Source organism: Dermacentor albipictus, chromosome 5 (genome assembly GCF_038994185.2).
Source record: "Dermacentor albipictus isolate Rhodes 1998 colony chromosome 5, USDA_Dalb.pri_finalv2, whole genome shotgun sequence".
NCBI classification, from domain to species: Eukaryota; Metazoa; Arthropoda; class Arachnida; order Ixodida; family Ixodidae; genus Dermacentor; species Dermacentor albipictus.
Window position 1 is genome coordinate 5724399 of NC_091825.1, and position 19464 is coordinate 5743862.

The 19464-nt window shown below is 46.6% G+C and overlaps 1 protein-coding gene across 6 annotated transcripts in view; it reads right to left on the reverse strand.

Moving 5' to 3' along the window:
- The window catches only part of LOC135917159 (high mobility group protein DSP1-like), a 122483-nt gene that overhangs the window by 89199 nt on the left and 13820 nt on the right, over nt 1-19464 (reverse strand). The window contains exon 1 of one of the 6 annotated variants that reach the window (XM_065450661.2): nt 439-611. The exons of the other annotated variants lie outside the window; for them this stretch is intronic. The gene's annotated coding sequence lies outside the window, so the exon portion shown is untranslated. Of the gene's footprint in view, nt 1-438; nt 612-19464 lie in introns of those variants that run through there. 6 annotated transcript variants of the gene reach the window in all.

Genomic DNA, 19464 nt, shown 5'->3' on the forward strand with positions numbered 1-19464 from the left:
GGAGCCAACGTTCGAGAACTCGTCGTTTCAAGCCTCGAAACAGACAAGTCCACCTGTCGAAACGTTAGCTCCCGCTTCTACCCTGTTCGCATTTTGCTCATCGTATTCTCCAGAGTTTTTCAAAGGAGAGCCACGAAAGCTTTCTGCAAAATAACATATGCCTGCGAAAAGACTCCAGTGGCTATGCTATTTGCAAAACAACCCTCTGAACCACAGGAACACCGAGAACTCGTGCCGAGGCGAACTGGCCACTTTAGCGGCTGTGCTCTTGGCGCATTATTTTCATTTTGCGAAATCCGCGGAAGGCCCGTGCAGCGATTAAAGTACGGCATGCGCACCGGCAACTTCGTAATATGCCTGCGGGCACGAGAACAAAGGCGAGCTATACTGCAAGGTTTGCCCCAAGGGCACAGTTTTCGTGGGTACGTTGGCACTTACGATGACTTGCTTTAGACACAAGCACCAGCTGAGACAAGGAACACAATATACCGCGACGGTTTCACCGACTTCGCTCTTGCCAGTGTGGCCTGTCTTAAATTGTTCGAACCACTCTGCAGGGGCGGACTGCGCAAAGTCATTTTGGAGCAGCTTGGACCAGACTAATGTTGTATTCCAACAGTAGACCCCGACCGGAGCGCGCCCTTCCGACCGAGATCGCTCTCGTCAAATCTGCGCGTGGAATGCGTGTGCTCCACTTAGAACAGGGAAATCAGGCGAGAGGGCGCTAGACTAGAGGCGGATCTAAAACCCCTTGATCATTTGAAAGTAGCGACACTCGCCTCTTCTTCTTGGCGCCCGCGGACGGGCCGCAGCATTCTATGGAGGCGCGTCATTTTGGGCAATTTTCACGGCCCAGTGGTGTTGAAAATTTTGAGAAATGCTGATAACCGCATGGATAATGCTCAATGCAACGTTCATGAGGAGCTTGGGTTTTTTTCTAAAACCGTATGAACGGGGCATACTGATGTAAAATGAGCTTTGCGGCGAGTTCGATACTGCAGAAATTTTTCTGCCCCATGATGAGATGCTTTACTTAATGCGTCTGAACTAGTATTGCTTGTGGCAGATCCCTCTGCGTGTGGCTGATTAAGCGAAAGCCTTAGACCTTTTTCAAGGTCGCGTTGTGAGGTAATGAAAATACCACGTGACCAAAGGCCGGAAGCGAACCAAAGCATGTCCAACCGTGTATAAGAGATGATTACAGATTAGCAAAGTTAATTATTGATTAATGATTGTATTAATGTCGATTAAGGTGTATTAAGCAGGAATAAGGTGCGATAAGGAGAACTAGGTTGGATTAAGGTGCATTAGGGTGGACGAAGGAGGATTACGATGAAAAACGTTGCAGTGCTAAACATTATTGCCTGCAGAATATTTCTTGCATTACTATTTCATGACCACAATCATGATTGATTGCTCAACTGTCGTAATCAAAGCGCATTGATGCAATGATTTCGGCTCGTGTTAAATCAAAAACGTTTCCCCACAGAACAAAACCGCAGACAGGCGTTTTTAAAACATTCACTATTAATGCGAAGATTCCCGGCCTTCGCCTACACGTCGATATACACGGCAAGCGTGCGCGATCATGTGAACACCCCCTCCACATTGCCCGTGTCCGTGAGAAAACCGAATAATCTTCGCCCACTCTCTCTCGTGCGTGGAAGTGCAGTTCAAAGCAAATACCAAAAATCCAAGGTGTCCTTAGGTATCGCCTAAGAGACGCGAATGCGAAAGCCTTGTAAAGCCTACTCATCTTAATCCATCGTTATCGGTCTTACTTTTCCTTCAACCCTAATCGACCTTATCTTCCATCAACTTTAATCCACACTTCTCTTTAATACGCCTTAATCATTGCTCACGCACCTTAATCCTCTTAATCTTCCTTCATCCACCGTATTACACCTTCATTCTTGTTCATGCACCTTAATCCGCCTCAATACACCCTAATCAACTTTAATCTTCCCTAACCCACCTTAAAGGGCCCCAAACGGTTCGGCCAAATTTTGTAGACGCGCAGGGTACAGCTTAAGTGGAACATTCGTACCACAATTTAAGGGAAGCGTTACGTATTAATGGAACTACAAGCGATTACAAGTTACCCTCCTCCCTAGCCATGCTTTTCCTCCTCAGCTCGTTCGCCCAGCGATCCGCCTTCACTGGTTCTGCGTCACGATGCGACGCCACATCGTCCCCTTCCGGTTGTTTTGGAACCCGCCCCCGCGCAACCTCTCCGCTAGCCGCTTGACGTCAACCCCAAGCGACAGCTATTGAAGCAGCGTGCGTCGCGAGCATTCTGTCGCAGCGCCGAACGTGTCTGGTATTCCGGTAAGCACACACTAGCTGAACGTTTCGACGGAACGGCGGAGTCATAAACTCAAGCCGATGAAGGAACTTTAGCGTAGACGTACGTGAGCTGCCTGATTGGTCTCCACGGTCCAGCCACCCGTGGCACTGAGCTTAACCAGTTAAAGAGAGAGCTAATATTTCTCTAACCAAATGTAAAACATGTTAAACATTTACAAAAACAACGTGTTAACGATTACACTGCTGCAAGATTTACACCAGCAGCGAAGAATACATTTTGTTACTGGTACTGTGTGTGGTTGAGCTCTATGCCACCAGGTGGCTGCACCGTGAAGACCATTCACATTTGCGCTTCTGTTCATCCCCTGAAACGACACGCAAGGGATACGGCCAGGCCCTGTCCCGTTGCGCTTACCCTAATACCGGAATTGCGAAACGCTACTGCGTTATTAGAGTTTTAGCAGTTCCAAGTAAACGTACGGCAAGTGCGGTAATACCGTTCCGGCTGAGGACTGCGCATGCGCGAACATTACCGTACGGAATGGCTTTCCGTACGGCATACTGGACGGTAAGGAGTCGATAAGGCTCGGCTGACACCGCGTTTCGCGAGCCGAGCTGCACCAAGCCAAAGCAGTGAGAAGCTGGTGTCAGCCAGAGTCCACGACGTGCATGTTCAAGTCTCGTGTGCGTTTTTCACGATGATAAGACAAAGGCACGAGTTAAAGGGACCCTGAAACGCTTTTGACGATTTTCTACACACGTACTGAGTCATTAGAGTAGATTCTTCTGATCATTAATTGACACACCTAAGCTCCGCGTAAAGCGTGTAATTTATTATAAGGTTTTAAAAATGCACATCGCTGCCGATCGCAGCGCACTGCTCGGCGGAATTTTAAGCTGCCCCTACCCATACGACCGAAATCACCCATATGACGTCAGTGGGGCGACCTATCCGATTGGCTGACCAGGGAGCGTGATCGATTTTTCCAACTTTACGGTAAACAAATGATCTTCGTAATAGTTGGAATGTTGGTTACTTTGTTTTTATAAAAAAAGTAACAAAAAGAGAATGCACGAGAACGATTTTCAGTGCACTTCCGGCAAACAGCAATGGTCGTCTGCTTGTGTACAACGTACTCCATTTTGACGAAAGCTCCGCGGTCAGAGTCGGGCTTAGCCTTTTCGGGAGCACTATGATTCGACTTTGTTGCCTTGTGGACTGCAAACCTAGCGACTGGCAATATGTCAAGCTGTGACGTGTCCCTCTGCAAGGCAGCGTACGAGCAAACTGACTGCTGCGCATCGGACTGCCGCTATCCGATCGGCGCCAGGATTTGCGCGTTTGTGGCCGTCACTTTACACCGGAAGATTACTAACCCAACAGAGTTTCGCGAGTCCGGTATTAGGGCAAGCGCAAGGGGACAGGGCCTGGCCGCTTGACTGTGCCGTAACGGGATGAGCCATGAGATGAGCAGAAGGGCAAATGTGAATGCTCTGCATGGTGCAGCCACCTGGTGGCACAGAGCTCAACCATACACAGTAGCAGCAACGAAGTGTATTCTTCTTTGCTGCTGGTGTATTTTTCGCAGGAGTGTAATCATCTACACGTTGTTTTTATAAATGTTTAAAAAGTTTTACACTTGGTTAGAGCAATATTAGCGCTTTGTTTGGCTGGTTAAGCGCTGCGCCAACAAGTGTATGGACCGTGCAGACCGATCAGGCCGCTCACGTACGTCTACGCTAAAGTTCGTTCACCAGCTTGAGTTTATGCCTCCAGTCATTTGCCGAAATGATGGAAATCAGGCGAGAGGGCGCTAGACTAGAGGCGGATCTAAAACCCCTTGATCATTTGAAAGTAGCGACACTCGCCTCTTCTTCTTGGCGCCCGCGTCAAGAAGAAGAGGTTGGTTACCAGAATACCTTGCCTGTGGTTACCAGAATACCAGACACGTTCGGGGCTACGACAGATTGCTCGCAACGCACGCTGCTTCGATAGCTCCGCTTGGGGTCGACGGCCCAGCGGCTAGCGGAGAGGTCTCGCGCGGGCGGGCTCCAAAACAACCGGAAGCGGACGATGTGACGTCGCATCGTGACGTCAAACCAGTGAAGGCGGAGCTTAGCCCCGCTCGCTCGGCGAACGAGCTGAGGAGGAAAAGCATGGCTAGGGAAGAGGGTAACTTCTAATTGTTTGTAGCTCCATTAATAAGTAACGCTTCACCTTAATTGTGGTGCGAATGTCCTACTTAAGCTGTATCCTACGCGTCTACAAAATTTGTCCGAACCGTTTCAGAGGCCCTTTAACATTAATTCATCTGCTTCGACACGACAAAGTAGCAGCACGGCAGCTCTTTTAACCAGGAGGAAACTTCGGCTGAACTGAACCCTACCGTACCCTTCTAACATTTGCCCAAATGAATATACTTAGTATACTCTGGCCGAATGAGAAAAATAAACAGAGTATTAAGAAAAGCGAAAATTATCTCAAAGAAAAACAGAAATGGCATAAAAAAGCACTTGGCGCCATCTAGTGAGGCAGAGTTCTTACAGCAGTAACTACATTCTACTTGTCTGCTGGTGTAAAGGGCCGGCAGCGGTGGAAATGACAACACTCATATTTTTATATGTTGCTTAGACAAAAACACCTATGTAACAAAAATATGTTTCAGGTGTTGCAGGACAATGTTACAATCACAATAGGTCGCTACCGGCCTTGTGACTGGCGCCTTCGTTTGCCATAACCCGGCACATCCGTAAAGAATGATGTGTGCGTGGACAAGCTAAACCTTTCTAGTATTTGCCCAAATGAATATTTCGCGCTCTGCACATAGTTATTGTATTCTCCAAGGCCCCAATGTTGGCCACCATCATTATCACGTCACCGTACACATCGAGCGGCACACGCAGCTAAAACGTCTTCGGTGATCGCAGTAGGTTGGTACGGAACGGTAATACCCTACCGTATACCGCACGTACCACGCCGTGATACGGCACTGCTAAAACTCTCTAGTAATCATCCGGTGTAAAGTGACGGCCGCAATCGCGCAAATCCTGGCGCCGATCGGATAGCGGCAGTCCGATGCGCTGCAGCGAGTCCGCTCGTATACTGGCTTGCAGAGGGGCATGATGTCGCAGCTTGACATATTGCCAGTCGCTACCTTTGCAGCCCACAACGCAACGAAGTCGAATAATAGCACTCGCGAAAAGACAGACCGACACTGACGGCGGAGCTCTCGTCAAAGACGGAGCACGTTGTAACACAAGCAGACGACACTTGCTGTGTGCCGGAAGTGCTTAAGGGGACACTAAAGCGAAACAATAAATCAGTTTAGACTAATGAAGCATTGTTTGAAAACCCTGCAGGCAGTCATTTTAAAAAATAGTTTGATTATTAGATGGGAAAATGAAGGTCCAAGTATCAGTACTTGAATTTCGCGCCGAAATCCCGGCGCCGGTACGTCAGCGTGACATTAGAGATTCCAAAGCATGTTTTCGCATTTGGGCTGCGTTGGCTGAATACTTGCCATGTTTAATATTTGGTTCCTTTAGAACACAATGTAGTCTATCTGTACCGCTATATATAATTAGTAGGCTCTAGAAGATGCCATCAAAATACAACACGTCACAGCCTCCAGGTCCGGGAACTTAAGTAAGCGTCACCACCCCTATTTCGTTCTTACGCTTTTTCTGGCATATCAAACGTCTTATCGTTGTAAGAGTGGTGTTTTGGTGTTGTAGAACGGGAATTTATTGATGCAGAAGAAATCATTGTTCACTTTAGTGTCCATTTAAGTCTACTAAAAAACTGTTCTTGTGCATTCCCTTTATGCCGTCAAAATCGTTTCAGGGTCCCTTTAATTCAATCACCAATGAATGATCAATTAACTTGGCTAATCATTAACCTCTTATCATGGCTGGGCATGCTTTGGGTCGTTTCTGGCCTTCCGAGGTGGCGTGATATTTTCTGTTCACACCGCGACCTTGAAACAGAATCTAAAGGCCTTCACCTTAAAACTTTAAAGCTAGCGCTCACCACATGCAAGAAAGGAAAGGAGAGGACCAGGAAAGGTGCTTGCTAGATGGCGTGGACAGCCTCAACAGGACCGTGCCCATCAACGGAGCTAGACATGAGTCGACCACCAAATGAGTCGTCAACTTCTTCGCCGACCAGAAGCTGCAACTCACCCAAGCGGACAAGCAGGCTCATGAAGCTGTGCACAGGAATTTCCGGAAGACTGTGGTTAATCTGGGAAAGCTGAAATCTAATGCGGTTTCTCTGTGTGAAAGTATTGGCTTGGACAGAATTGCTAAAGGTATTAGGCTTTGTAAAGGAAATAGCTTACACGTGCTTTTCACGGCGAAAACACATAAGGAACGAATCCCGTTCAGATGTATCGCGAGTGAAAGAGGGGCTTGGCAGAGCCATGTTAGTGGTTTCCTGCTAAGGCAACTTAATGGGTTAGATGTCGAAGACCCATTTTCTTGCAGGAACTCTCTTGATGTTGTTAAATTTTTGAATGACAATAAGTGTTCAGGTTATATGTTTTCCATTGACGTTGATCTGTTCTATTCTTTCCCACAGACTGAGTTGTTAGCCGCTGTACAGTCGAGCATTGAAAAGAATGGGGCGATTTCCTTCCAGAACTCTGCCGGTGTTTCTGTTGCGAATTTCTTGGCATTGTTAGAGTATTACTTGTCTTGCACGGTGGTATTACTTGAAGACCAGCTGTTTGTTCAGAAAAAAGGAATTTGCATTGGTTCTTGCGTCGCTCCCGTGCTATGTAACATCTTTCTCGCGCAGATGGACAGGTCACTGGCGGATACTTTCGACGAAGCCAAAGTGCTGAAAACTTTTAGATATGTTGACGATTGTTTAATTATTTTAAAGAAACAGGTTTCCTCATCTTACCCACAAATAGTGGAAGAAGTTTTATCTGGTTTTAAACTACTTGGAAAAGATTTGGACTTCACCCATGAGCTTGCCCAAGGCAACAGATAGCAGTTTTTAGACATTGACATCACCCTTAATGACGAAAGCTTTTGCTGGATGCATTGCCCTCGCGCACAAAAAGAACTAATGCCATATGATTCCTCCCACTCAGTAAAGCGCGCCCTTGCTCAGATGTGCCTGGAAGCGTTCCTGAAGAAATCTTGTTGCCATTAGGCAGAGGAAAGCTTTCACACCCAGATTCGGAAATTGGAAAAAGCAGGCGTTCCAACCTCGATCTTAACCGGAGTAGCGGAAGCCTTGCTGCAAAAATTGAAAAAAGGAAGTACAAAGAAGGGCGACCAAGACGACGTCCCCAAAAGCAAAAGTAGACCGGTTGTCATCCCATACACCCATAAAGTAGCGCACAATTTGAAGCATGTAGCGACAGTATATAACGTTCCTGTGGTTTTTCCGCCCCAAAGACACTGGCTGGCTTGCGCGTTAGAACTGATCCCAACAAGGTAAACAAAACTGACTGTAAAAACAGATAAGCAGCCCCGCTTGTTAAATGTGCCGTGGGAGTCGTATATCAGATACCTCTCACACGTGGAAAGAAGTACATTGGACAAACCGGCCGCTGTATTAATGACCGATTAGCGGAACATAATCGCGATTTAAAAAATGGCACTGGTTCTCATCTGCCACATCATTGCAAAGCCTGCGGAGAAGAAAGGAAGATTAGGTGTGTGGCAAGGCTGAAAGAAGCAAAGGTTTTAAACAGAAGTAAGGACCAGACAGCCCATGAACTGTTGGAGGCCTACTATATTGAAAGAAACTGTAGTGATTGTGTTAGCGCCCCATCTATTTCCATTTATAAGAACGAAACTGCTTTTTTAGATACACGGGCGTGAGATACGTGCGTACCTCACCTATCTTTATCCGCTTTTTGTAAAAACCTCGTGCGCTTGTGTGGTTCTTGCTACCTATCTTTGTTTGTCCTTATACTCATTCGCATACACGGTGAATAAACAGTTGGAAGTTGCGCCTGTCCCGTCTCGCTTGCTGTGTGTTGTGTTTTTTCGGCACTATAACCCTCCTCTGGAACCAAGGGTATACTTGCCGCAAATATTTTTCAGGGCCTGCTATCATTGTATGACTGACGCACACATCGACGTAAGGTGAAAATAATAGCTCCTCTACAAGCCGCTATTTCAATTTTCAGTAAAACAGGTAACGTATCCTAACAATAACGAAAAATGCTATCGAGAGGCTGTGTCATCGCTCAGAATTCTTCACAGCGGAAAACAACCTATAGTGCTGCATTTCCGACTGAATAACAACAGTTAGCGACGTGCGAGGTGATGGAGCCCCACCAGAATATTAAGCATACTGAGGACAACCGCATTTTTATGCAACGTATCAATTCCCGCAGCAAAAACGCCAGTGAGAAAATTAACAAAAAATGCAGCATTAGGGGATGCTTTGATACGAGCAATAAGAACAACGCCTCACCTCGCAAACATTGTTCTTCGTCGGAACAAAGTTTTTCGGCCAATATTATGCAGCGACTGCTTCCTGCACAAGCCATCACGCTTTCCTTGTGGTATCAAAAATATTGCATAACCATCTTCAGGCTTCTTGCTGCAGTTGTATGCGCAACAGCACTGCATAGCGCTAGCACAGGGAGCAGGAAACACAGCGTACAACGTTCGCTGCACCGAGCTAAAGCCAAGCCGAGGAGAAAAATGGCGCGGAGGCAAAAGAAAAACAAGCAAAAGGCAAGATCTGCGCGTTTCCAAGGGCAACGACAGGGAGACCAATCGTCGTGCAGAAAAATGGGCGCAAGGGGCGAGGAGGTCGCGTGGCGGTACTTTCAAAGCATTAAGGGACTTTAGGCGGATCTAGAGTCGCTCCCTGCGGCAGTGCAGTCACCGACTCACCTCGGGAATGACTGAAAGTACATGGATTTGTCTGATCTTCGTGCTTGTGGCTTTGTATATTACGCTTTATGTGCCTTCACTGTCGTAAATTTCGGAACAATCTGTACTCTTCGAAGTGCAGAACACGCTGCGAACACGTAAATCGCTAGTAACTGCAACGATTGAGCTTGTCGAAGTGGCCAGGTCGAAACGCGCCAAGCGTCTCAAGGCATGGCCGCGATAAATTCGGAAGGGCGTTTCACATCGCTTGCCATGCATGCGTCCGTGGCGAAATGGTTTCAATATCGGGCCTCTGCTAGAGGTCCTGTGTCGGATTATTTAAATGTTTTTTTTATAATTATTTACTGCACGGTACATTGTTGAAAATGACGAGCCAGAAGGACGAAGTTTAATTCCCATGCTGGCACAACCACTCCCATAGCAGCTCCCGTAGACGCTAGCGCCAGAGAGTAATTATTGCATGAAACTGTATGCCCTGCGGGAGCCATATACAGTGACTCGGTGGACCGGATAGACCTCATCACCATCATCTGGACCATTCCGTCATACCGTGCGTTTGCTTTTCTTCCTTGTTGGAAGAATCCTCATAAGGACTTGGGAACTTATAGTGGTCGAGTCGGGGCTGTCGCCATCCAGGAGCAGGAACAAAAATGCACGGCGTGACACAGCATCCATGGCTGCCCGGGACCGGAAACAGGCGACTGTGACAGGAAGCAGAGGCCGGCGAAGGAAATACGTCACGCGGACTTGCGAAGGAAAGTTCCTTTGCTCCGCAGGGCGATCCGGAAACGGTGGCTGGTCCCGCTATGCCATTGGAATACACAACCCACGCGCTCTTATTCTGTCACTGGAATAGGATTGCTCCATACTGAGCGAAAACGATCTGGACCTACCATTGGAATTCAACACAAACTTCATCTTAGAGCAGGCCAATCTAAATTTTGGTGGAATAATGGAATATGGCAGCTCACTTCCAAACCACGACGAAACAAACCAACACGAGCACTATACTGAAAATGTCTTAAGCTGAATTTTGAAGATCATTCTAATACTGAAAGCGTCTAATAGTGCATGCAAATTTTGGTATTAGTGCCTGTAGATTTTTAATTAGTGGTATATAGCTTTAAGATAATGGGTCTATCTCGGTTTGCTTTTCTTTTGGCCGAGCCTATAAATCCTTTCCACTGAGGAGACTGTCACACCAAGGCGGTCGTCGCCAAACACACCCTTAATTTGTCTTCTACGTCTTTGTGCGTCTCATTTGGGCTGTCCGGTACACCATTTATCGGCGACGTCGCGTACACATGGGACTTGACGGCAAAGCTGAAGCACGCACTAGCCGCCAATCTGGGCCGCATGAGTGCTTGTGACCACAGAAGCCCCAAGAAAAACTAAATACAAATGCACGAACCATTGGAATGCCTGACTAATACATGACCCTCACGTGGTTGGCATCACGGAGACGTGGCTACAACGCGACATTAAAAATGAAGTTTCCCCTAATTCTCTTCATGTCATACGTAATGAAAAGACAACAAGGGGCGGTGGCGTTGCCTTGTTAATCAAGAACTCAATAATTAGGTACGAACCACTTCCCGTCATTGAGGATCACGAGAGCATATGGTGCAAATTATTCATGGATAGATTCGTTTTAATAATTGGCGTTATTTATCGTGCCCCTGGCAGTTCCTCAGAGTTTCTTCAGAAGCTTGATGTTTACATTTAAGCATAACTAACAAACATAGTAGGTTAATACTAATGGGCGATTTAAACCTGCCTGGTGTTGATTGGAACGCACGCATATCAAGTACTGTCGGTAGACCACGCGGACTGTATGCTGGAAAATAATGGCAAAACATAGCCTAATTCAAGTGTTAAATGAACCAACGCGAATACAGGGCCAATGCCCCTCAATACTTGACCTGGTATTTTTATTGGACGACAGCTTTAATTGCCAAATGAATGTAGAAAATGGAATATCGGACCATAAATCCATAGCAGCCACCCTTAGGGTAGACGATAAGGGTTTTGCCAAACATTGTAACACGCATGTGCTAAATTTTCAAAGGACAGATGACACATTAATACTCGATCATCTAGAGCTAGCTCTCGACACGATAAGACAGGAAAATGATGTGCAGCGTCTTTGGACATATTTCAAGTCAACAGTTTCAGATTGTATGTCGCAGTTTGTACCTGTCAAAAGGCAAACCTCACTCGAACCCTTATCCACTTGAAACGCCGACTACGGCGCGCCCGGCAGGCAACGCTAGGAAACCCTGACACGATACGTGTTCTTGGCGCACAGGTTCGAACTGAATTAAAGACAGCCAGGGCAACTTTCTTTTCAACTACTTTCACCAATTACATGCTCAATAGTGCGGACAATTCTGGAGATATCTGGTTCAGAACCAGTTATAACTGCAGTCCGCGTAGACGATAGCCCTTGCAGCAAGCCAGACCTCGTGGCAAAGGAATTCAATCACATCTGCTCAGTGTTCTCGCCTGGTCAATTCGACCCCCCGACGCGGGAATCACGGGACACCTGTGGAAACGAAATTCAAATTTCCAAGGAAGGAGTATGAGAGCTCCTATTGAAACCAAAATTGTAAGAAGTCATCAGGGCCACACGACACACCTAATGAATTCTTCGGACAAATCTTTTGGGCATCATTAAGACACCGGTACTTTACCAGATGATTGGCTAATGGGCAGAGTAGTGCCGATCTTCAAAGGAGACAGATTCAACGTGAACAATTACTGTCCTATTTCTATTACACGTACTGTTTGTAAATTGTTGGAACACATCCTCTGCAAGTATACAACAGATTACATGGAAACGAAAAAGAATATATGCTAAACAACATGGATTTCGCAGGCACCTCTCCACCATGACCAAGCTTTTCGAGACAGTTCAATATTTTGCTTCAGCCATAAACAATAAACAAGACATAGATGTCATAGCCTTGGATTTTTTCCAAGGCATTTGACAGGGTTTGCCATTCAAAACTTGTGCGCAAGCTTTATGACGCTGGTCTTAGTCCGAAAATCGTACGATGGGTTCAGGCTTATTTGAAGAATCGAAAACAGTTCCTAGAAATTTCTAATGAGCGGTCGTCAACATTGCCAGTTACGTCCGGCGTTCCACAAGGGTCAGTCTTGGGGCCAGTACTGTTTCTGATATACATTAATGATATAGCCATGAACATTAACCCACTGATTAAAGTACGACTATTTGCAGATGACTGTTTGGTGTTCTGCCGGGTAAAAAGCGCCAGTGACCAAATTTTATTGAATGAGTCATTGCAGATTATTAATGACTGGTGTACCTTATGGGATATGCAAATTAATTTTAAGAAGTCGGCTTGCATGACTGTATCAAATAAGAAACTACCCGCGCTTTTTTCCTATGCTATTGGCGGTGATATAATAAAACGTACAAAAGAAATGAAATATCTTGGAATAACTATAACACATGATCTAAAATGGCACTGTCATGTGGTGATCACTTGTGGATCCGCACAGTGAAAGCTCGGCTTGTTAAAAAGGAAACTGAAGTTTGCCAGTTCTGATGTAAAACTAAGTGCACACCGGGCAATTGTTCGCCCTAGTCGAGAGTACGCAAGTATAGTCTGGGACTCCATACCAGCAATACCTCGTTAATAAACTAGAAAAAATACAGCGTCTTGCTGCCAGGTTTATCTTTTCCTCCTACAATCAAACACAATCAGTTACACAGTTACTTGATAGGGCTAACCTTCCTACACTTGCTGAGCGCCGGAGGGTTGCTAGATTAAAATTCATGTTCCAATTACAAACGCAAAACCTAAACGTGGATCCCAGCCCGTACTTGCGACCTCCTGGCAGAATATCACCAAGGATTAATCACAGCTATGCTTTTATGCCTCATTCCTCTAGAGTTGATGTCTTTAAGCATTCTTTTTTGGTTAAAACAATTGTTGACTGCAACAAACTTTATTCCGAGGTTTTTGAAAATGTTGACTCTGTGGTTTCCTTTGAAAGAAATTTGGAAATGTTTTACTAATTGTAAGTGCAATATGCCCGGTACTTATACAATTACTGATTAATTATCTCTGTGGTTTTCTTTGAAAGAAATTTGGAAATATATTACTAATCGTATATGTATGGCTTGTGCTTATATGCCTTGTTTATAATTACTGATTAATTATTTCCGCATGCCACTGTTTTGTTATAAGATTGTATCCCCCCCCCCCGTAACAGCCCGAAAAGGGCTCAGAGTATGGACAAATAAAATAAATGAATAAATCACAGAAAACGTGCATTCTGCAACAGAAACACAGACACTTTTTAAAAACACGTTTTTCTTTAACGTCTTCACAGTGTGAGTGCCTGAAAATGTGCTTCACCAACAGACCGTACGGCGAAGCCAGAGTGATGAATTACCGTGGTTTATTATAGCGCAACTATATACACACACTCCAGGCGCGCATTCATGCCCAGGGGCGACAACGTCGCCGTACAGTACAGTCGGTCCCCCTACCCGGACCCCCGATGGGGACAGCGCGAAGGCCCGCGCTTCACCCCCAGCATTTTGACAGGGAGTGTGTGCTTGCTTGTGCTCGCGTGACACCATGCTCGTCAACTTAGTTGGTCAGCAAATGCTTACAATTCCATACGGCCTATAAAGCTACTGTCTTTACTTTGTGCAGATGTCTACTAATATGCTATCGCAATAGATGCTTCGCCTTTCGAGCTAAACTATGTGCCATTAAGCCTGAAGATTTGGAAATTCATAAAACTATCGCGGCGGGGGGAAGGTGCACGACAGCAATTTCTTTGTGGGGTTTACCTTTGGCGACAAGCTTACCATGTTTCTACAATCACAAGTGAAATCCGTGTCTTGGGAGAGTAAAGAGTTTTCTGAAAACTCCATTGGGGCACAATTTTTGCAATGATTTTGCTGTTGCTGATTTGCCTACTTCAGAAACTTCTCCATGTAGGTTTGCTCAAAGCAAGTACCATTCTGGTGCCCCTTCACCGTCAGCAGACTTTCGAGTGTTTTCTTAAAGGGACACTAAAGCGAAACAATAAATCAGTTTAGGCTAATAAAGTATTGCTTGAGAACACTGCAGGCAGTCATTTTAAAATAATAGTTTGTTAATTAAATGAGAAAAGTATCAGCATTTGAATTTTGCGCCGTAAGCCCGACGCCGGTACGTCATTGGGACGTCAGGGATTCCAAAGTATGTTTTCACATTTGGACCGCGTTGGCTGAGTAAAGGTTCCCGAAACTTGCCATGTGTAATGTTTGGTTCCTTTAGAACACAATGTAGTCAATCTGTACCGCTGTATAATTAAGTAGACTCTTGAAGATGCCATCAAAATCCATGCCGTCACAGCGACCAAGTGCGGGAACTTGAAGAAGGCGTCACCACCCGTCTTTCGTTGTTGCGCTGTTTCTGGCTGACCAAGGGTCTCGTTGCGGCAAGAGTGGCGTTTTTAGTGTCGTGGAAAAGTAATTTACTGAAGCAGAAGAAGTCATTCTTTCCTTTAGTGTCCCTTTTAACACAGTTTAACACAGAAACTCCGTTGGAGTTTTGTTCACAGTGCTGAATATTCTCTCACATTCAGCATTGCTGTGGGGAATGGACATAATACCCAGCATTACCACTGAAATTCTGCGGGACCTGAGCGATCGGTCGATACTTCCCAATTGCAACCACTGCACGTTGCACCTTGGCTCATTCAATATGTCGGCTGGAACCTGATATGCTTGCAAGTTGGCAAACTTGACTTCAAGTGCGTCGATTGCTTCTTTAGATTTGCCACTCTGCTGGGGTAGGATGGCAGGGAGCGCCATAATAAAATCCAGTAAGCTGTTGAATGAAGCAGTTTCGCGAGCTTGTACTTGAGTAACTTCAGCCATCTCGAGATTGACCTCTTTTAGCGGGAATTTATGGCGAATGTAATAGCATGCTACCGTTAAGTATAGACGTGCAGCAGAGAACAGCTCTCTCCCAATGCAGCTCAGTGTCTCAACCGCAGAGTAGGTTGTGCTGTCGATGACTATGTTTTCATCACCTTTCTGGTTCTCTGCAGCTCCATAGTCAACTTACAGCAATGAATGACATGCCTTGACAACACCTGGGTGCACAAATCTTGTCAGGAGATCTCCGAAAAGGTGGTTGAAGAGGCCCCTCAGCACATGAATCTGAGGAGCCTGTGCCTGAAGAAGGCAGTGTGCCTTCTCAAAAAGCGGCATAACATTTTGGTGAAAAAGACAGCCTGCCCTGTCTAGCTTGGATGACAAAAAATAAAACAGGTGCTCCTCACGGGGCCAGTGGTTGGCTTCTCCAGAATCTTAGTATGAAGTTTCTGTTTTTTTTTTGCTTGAGGTACAGAATGAGCTCCTTTCCTCTTTAGCGAAAGTTCATCGCTGTGGGTGCTTTTCTTCCCGAGGCTAGCAGCAGTCTTCTTGTGCAGCAGACTTTGGGGTCAGTGCACGGTTCATGGGGGTTAGTGAGAAAGTCTGGAATTTGGTATGACTCCAAAAAGAAGCTCTGCTTGTTGCACTGCTTTGTATCACATAAGAAAAAAGCTGAGTAGTGGTTTCCACTGGTCGAGCAGCTTCTTCAAATACTTTCCCAACGACCGCCAATGTGACGCTGAATGCTTCAACACCTTTCTGACTTCATACGTGTTTCTGGTCGATCTTTCCATTTCAAACTTTTCTCTAGGTAAAAAAAAAAAAAAAGTCAACCGAAGCCGTATCAGCCTTTAGAGGAAGACATGAAGTTGCTTTTTGGGCGGCCAAGTTGATGAGATGACAACCAACCCCTATCATACCTGGTTCGGCCTCTCAATACAGTAGAAACACTGTTTTTCTTGCTGATCATGACATTGGCATTGTCCGTACATGTAGCCAACAGGCAAATTCCGAGATTTCATCTCGTCCAGAACCAGATCTGCAATCTTGTGACACGGTACTTCCCCTTCTTTAACGAAACATGTCACAACAGTAGGGCAAAGCTGCGCATACCTACTGGTACTGCCATTCACACCGATCGAATATACTTGCTGTTGTAGGGCATCCAGCAAAGGAGTCTCCGCGTTGGTGGCCATTTCCCAAACAATTGATGTCGTCTTTGTTCGTCCAAAGGTGTAGCGTTTCGCCTCTATGCACTTGGGGAACATCTTCCGGAAAAGCAGTCCGGCATGCATCGCTGACACTCAACGGGATGTTGTGTTAGACTAAAAATGCCGCGAAGAGGCTTTCTGCACAAATCACGCCGAGGTCGTTGTCACTGCGTACGGAACTTGCTAGGCTTGGCTGGCTGTCCGCAGCTCGCACATATCCCTGATGCTTTTTCGAAGCGATGTGGACCTCGATGTCAGACTTGCCGCCATGCAAGATGTTCACATCACAGGCACACGTGGTGCAGTATCTGAACTCCTCTCCTTTCTTCGACGGCATGGCACGAAGCACAGAAATTCTGCCGTGCACGATTTCAAAAATACTTCGAAGTACAGACGGGGGCTTCAAGCCTGCCATTGCCCTGCGTCCGACACGGCAGTTATCACACAAAAGGCGAGGCCAACACTGCAGTGTGGGTGCATGAGAACAAATCCGCTCGCTGTTCGCGGCCACTGCAAGAATTTGCATTTCTATAAAAATGGCTATTGGAGCAGGAATCTCACTCCTACCCTGGCACATGGCCCGCTGGCACAAGGGGGACTGTGCCTGTGGTACCCTCACACACAGATCTACCTGCACATAGGAAGACCTTCGCTGCCGCTGAGGAAACAATTGTCCTGGTCTGGATGGCCATTTGCTCCACCCCATGAATTACGTACGCAGTTCTTGCAGGCTTGCCCAGCCCAACGTTTCAATTTCGAGAACTTCATGTGAATAGCATTCGTCGCTAAACAACGAAACATTCATAGACATCTAAGAAAAAATATCAGAAACTATTGACGATTATTGTGAATGAAAGCGATTAAACACCAGCGAAGAAAAGCGCCACAGTGCTCTCCCCTCAACTCGGTTGCACGCCGCCCTTTCGAATACCTTTACGAGAGTTGGCCCGAATGATTCAATCAAGTGGGCAGTAAAGGGTCGCAAACGAAGCTCGCTCGATGTGATTCACGCGTTGACGGCGCCACGGTGAGTAGAAACTGACTTTTTTCACGCAAATTCGTAGCCGCTGTGGGCGAGTAATTGGTGCGACACCAGCGTGCATGCATGCGTCCATTGCCTAATAAGGCAAGAATGCATCGCGATACTGGGCTGCGGTCTCTGGTTTGAATCCCACCATTGAACACCTTGAAACCCTCCTGCCGCAATACGTCCAGTCTGCTGTCAGGTCGAGAAAGAAAGGGGGAAAAAGAAAGGAAAAAGGAAAACGAGCCTCACTAAAAACACACCCAGTGCATGCGCACCAATGTTGCAGCCGACGCATCAGGGACCAACGTACCGTGCTCGAACCACTTTCTGATCAGTGCATTTCATCCGTCTTTCCAAGAGGATGGAAAAAAAAAAAAAAATAAACAACTCTCGTTCCACGAAGTGAACCTCACTTCTGCCGTCATTGTAGTTATCTCTCTTAATAGCCCACTCATTTCACTTCATCATCAACAAGATCTGAGCAGCCACACTCTGTCAACCCTGCTCCATCTGTCGTCCCCCTCCCCATCCATTTAATTCACGACGACGGACGACCAGAATTCATCTTCCATTTGTTTTGCAGTCGGTATCCAAGGCTGACCGACTACGGTGACGGTACTGGCCAGGACGACAAGCTTGTCTTCTCGAGCTGCATGCTATTCAGGTGCCTCATGAGCACGTCTACCCCGAATGCATTGCGGAGCCCTTTCAGGCCGAGCATTTATCGGCGACTTCGGCAACAGTAGACTTCTAGACGGCAGTGGCGTTGTATCTCAGTCCTTCTAGCTCGTCGCTCACTGTTCTTTCCAAGCTCCGATACAGAACTGATTACACACCTCTCCAAGCTTGCTACAACACTGAATGAACGCATAAAAAGCCAGGAACGCGCATTTTTATAGAGCAAATCTTCATTTCAAAGGTGCCTGCATCAGTTTTATGAAATTGCACGCGACACAGAGGGCAGACTCGATGGAGGCTTGTAAAGATCACTCGCAATCATACATTTTACTTAAAAATGAATGATTTCGCATCCAGACAGCACACAACTGAGCAGAAGCTAATACAAATGCTGCGCCGATCATTGCAGCCAATGTAACACGTACTAGCCGGCATTTAAACTGCGTGCGAGTCTACCAAAACCGGAAGTGTGGTTCAGGTGTTCACATCAACCACTGGGCCCTGTGGGAGTGTTCACTTTTGTTGAACGTCTTTGTCTATGGTCATATTTTGATGCCTTGTGCATATGCCATTATGGCCAGGAAACCAGACATAAAAGAACATATGGCGTGAGGAATGTGTTCGGAACAGCACAAGGCGCGTGACCCGAGCCGTGATTGGGAGAAAGGCAGCTGGCCGAAGAAGGTTGCCTGATCAGCACCGCACCGCACAGGTGACGAAAGGAGCGGGTGTTCAGTTCCAGAGGCCGTGATGCTGGCATTCCAAGGCGCGGCTGTCGACCTCAACATTTGAGCGAGGCTCCCTGGACTTGCTGCAGCCTACCACGGTAGTTCCAGGCACTCCAGCAGCAACCCCCCTTCGAAAGCAGATCAGCAAAGCCAAGTAACACAGTCCCCGGAGCACCTCGTCGTCATTTGAACAAGCCACTGGACGGAAGTGGCAGCTGTACCCATCGCTACGTCTCGCTAGCAACGACGGGGCACAGGCATCAGAGACAGATACGGGCGACAACATCTACAAGATTGTGGAGAGTACCAACCACGGACTTTGAGGCAAAGTAAGCCGGTAACTGCAAGTAAGCATGTTCAAGCCTGTCAGCAACTGTGAGGCATGCGCGGACATTGCCAGACTGTGGCGAGATTACGATTGCTGGGGTTGTATTTGTTGGTTCGCATTGGTTCCATTTCTTGCATTTATTTGTATCCAGGGTGCATTGTGTATTTTTTATGTGTGATAAAAGCCCGTGTGCTGTGCGCTCAGCATCCCTCAATTCCATCTCCGGTAGGGTGCCTCGATGTAGCGCCGCCGTTTTGCTCCATGATCGTCATATTGGGGCGAGTCGCTACACCTGTTCCATCCAGTAATGGTAAAGCAGCACTGTTGGGGAGTTTGTGAAGCTGCTGTGTTGCAAGCCAGGTGCTGGGCGATTGAACTGCGTTCAGTCGCAGAAAACAGGATGGCAAGGT